At 45.8% G+C, this 3,538-nt stretch overlaps 1 long non-coding RNA gene across 1 annotated transcript; it reads right to left on the reverse strand.

The window, feature by feature from the left end:
- Positions 1-258: 258 nt before the first annotated feature.
- Positions 259-793, reverse strand: LOC104584602. The gene is made up of 2 exons (XR_732413.3): positions 629-793; positions 259-493 (listed from the first exon to the last, which is right to left on the reverse strand). It is a non-coding gene; the product is annotated as an uncharacterized LOC104584602 (long non-coding RNA).
- Between the last annotated feature and the right edge of the window lie 2,745 nt (positions 794-3,538).

Consider the following 3,538-nt stretch of genomic DNA (forward strand, 5'->3'; position numbering starts at 1 on the left):
AGGCTTTCCGGACTCATTGCTTCCCAGGAGGCCTTCCTGACGGGGCATCGTCATTGGCGACCCACGCGTTCCGTATCAGTGGGACCCCGTAGGCCACTGGTACGACAATGTCCATATCTGACGGGAGCCCTGTAAACCTAGTAATTTTAATCAGTCTATGGTCGGCAATTGGTTTTGCTTTAGATGTATCGCACTGAACAGAATGATGCCTTCGCATTGTCCGTACGAAGAGACCAGAGCTGGCCAACATGGAGGACCTGGACGGAGATTAGATCATAATTACGTGTACTCGGACTGAAAATAACACTCCCGAAGGGATTACACGTGCCCATCCTTTCGTCCTTCATGACAAAACAAGCTATGGTTGACGTCTCCTTACTGTGGGTGGTCTCACGTAAGATATTTCGGGGGGAAACCCATCTGGTTCGTTCGCGGCCGCGTCGTTGAGTTGCTTCGCCGTGACTGGTAGCATTCTTTGGTCTCTCTGTGGCACCTGCTAGGAAAAAATAAGTCAATCTGATGTCGACAACTTTTACGAGATAATGTGGAAACCACGGCGAAACAAATCGCCATTTCGCAAGTTGTTTCATACAGTAAATATCACTATTTGGAAGGAGAAGAGCGTTACAAGGCTGCGTGAGACATGCATCTGGTTAGGCTGGCTTTGTGTCGCGGCCGAATTACCACTGGAAGATCCTCCCACCTCGTGCTGGTAGCGACGGAATTGAGAAGGCCAGAAAGGCGGTGGAGTGTTGTTGTGGCCATCCATTTCGGCTCCTCTCGTTTTGCTGGCTCAATATGTCGGGTGAACAAAACATTGTTGCATCCAAGCATGCTATATATACCACAACTCGTTTGGCCCACGCACACTATACACCACCCCATACAGCATTTGGATGGAAAAAGGGTAGCCCGTGATCATTTGTTTTAGCATGCTGCCATTGACTCCCCAATGGCCTGCGTCTTGGCGCGTGGGCGTTCAAGCAAAGACTGCGTCATCTTTTCTGCCAGGTGTGACAACACGCGCAGCTCGCAAACAAAATTGTTGGTCCCGAGGTACACGGGTTAGATTCCCAGGCTGCATGACTCTATTTAAATTGCTTGTTGCGTTGTGGGTCCAGCGCAAAACACAGACCGGTTTTTACTGCTCGTATCCTACGCTCTATGCTTATTTGTGTAGCCTGTGATGGTATCAATTCTTTATGCACGGCCATCTTTGTGAGTCGAGCAACTTCTGCTGGAGTCAAAAATAGAATTCAGTGTGCATAACTGTAGGAGCTATCGAAAATCATAGATGGTTGAAAATTTATCTCGCGCCGCGAATGGAAATTCGTCGTCCACAATCAATGAAGTTTTACCAACCAAGTGAACTCACGGGCGTGCACGGATGGGGAATCAAGACGTGACTGTGCGTTGCTTTAAATGCTTCCCGGAGATGGAACATATCGCGAGCTTTACTACAATACGAAGAAGCCCAGACGTATCAAACACACCTTCCGCCGGACTGGTTTGATGATCTGGTTCGACCGTCCCATTTTAAAAAAAAATTTGGAACTGGCTCATCATGCAGACGGTATGGATATTCTTCTGACGTACGCTTGTGACCACACAAATCACGTTGGTTGATCCAGCTACCCAAAGCTGGATAGGTGTTCTGTGATGGACTTAAGAGCCATGTTCAAGCCAAACTATGATTGTTAGCTCGATGAGCGCGGTTTATTGAATACGTGGATTTAACATATTAAGGACGTTATGAACTGTACGTTGTTCTTTATTACGTTTGGCAATTTTTTTTGCCTGTTATATCGCGTTTTTTGTTGTTGGCAAAACGGGTGACAGCATTGCGCATTATTTTTTCACGATGCCTGGGAAGGACTCTACTGAAAATTGTGCTAACTTACAGTTTACTTGCAGAACATCGATATTGCGACTACCACGATGATCAGACAACCCAATACAAATAGATTATCAATCTTCTGTTCTATAGTGCATAGACGAGCATCAGTGTATGAACGATCGTCCCGTTGGAAATGATTGCCGTCGTAGTTCGGAAGATCTCCGTTCGGACCACCCGCTGGAGGTACACCGTTCTGCCTCAGCATGCAGTCATCTCGTGGCAACAACTTCGCGTAAGTCCTCTCGGGCTTCAGGAAGGAACAACCGTTTCTCATTCCCTGAGTAAAATTTAACCATCCTTAATCAAAAGTGTTGAAAGAAACAGTAGGCTTCTATTCAATTTTGTAGTTGTGAATACTTACCGTGTGGAATGGGCACTTGTAGAAACGCTGTCCGCGTGTGCCTGGTTGTGTAGACGTCAGGACCTCCACCTCGGCCCTTCCGCAAAATGGACATACCGTGAGAGGAAGAGGCTCCAGCCGGTTGGTCATAGATCTTGAGCTGGATGACATTTGTTATCTCCTTCCCGATATCAGTTCGCTACGGATACTATGTGTTGTAATGTGTTATCGCTTGTTTGCGATGAAAGTGTGCGTTGGGCGAGGTAGTATATATAGGCAGGGAATGGATCAACGAACCATCCCTTACAGCACTGCTGCATGACACCCGGTGATGTTCAGGTCGCCAAAACGATGACGACATGTGGGTCTAAGTTTGACCGGATTGCAGTCGTGCTGCCGTATTTATTATGGCCGCAGTCCAAGGGGAAATAAGAAAAAAAAAAGGTCCTTCATCCACAAACCCAGATGCCGTACCACTGACTCCTTTCGTTTATATATGGTGTTCTCGTGTAGTCTGGTTTCATATATGTGTACCGCCGATCAGAAAAAACCATGTAAATAAGTCACCGAATGCTCGCAACAAGCATACACTAAAATAAAGTTGGTTCGCATCATGGTATGACGACTGACGTTTAATCAGATTGTTTCCGACCATGGTACAACTCGAAGAAGTTTGCCAAGCGGAAGTTAATGACTCAGTGGTTTAAATGATGGTTGGAGAGTTTGTAGAACACGATTAGAATGACGTTTTATTGTCAATCATGAATTTCAGCATTAAAGACACGATCAGAATGCATGAATTGCGTCCCATCTATTATACATAACGGGTCTGGTTGACCAAAACATTGTTCGCCTGGTGAGCCGTAATTTACTCCATGTTTCCTGCTAGAACTATTAGCAGTTAGCGTAACGAACGGCCGATGTTTGATCTCACGACAATGTTTCTAAGCTTCCTATATATGTGGACGTTAGCGATACGTGTACCTAGGTGTATAATGGATCGGATGTGTCTTGGGTGGAGTGGTGCTTTTATGATAAAAGATAAATCTACCTTCACAATCGAAGAATATTCCGTTACAAACCTTGTATCGATGACAGTACTTTGTTTTTAGGGGTGTAGTGTACAGACGTGTTCATTTGTACACAGTATATATTTTCGTGGTGCATTATGTATGCATATGATTGTTGAGACAAACAATTGATAGCACATCATTTCATACATGCGCAGTCATAGCGGATAAATACTTGAACGTTATTGTCCATCGGCCAGATGGGCGCGGGGGGGGGGGGGGGGGGGGGGG

Source organism: Brachypodium distachyon, chromosome 4 (assembly GCF_000005505.3).
Source record: "Brachypodium distachyon strain Bd21 chromosome 4, Brachypodium_distachyon_v3.0, whole genome shotgun sequence".
Lineage (NCBI taxonomy): Eukaryota > Viridiplantae > Streptophyta > Magnoliopsida > Poales > Poaceae > Brachypodium > Brachypodium distachyon.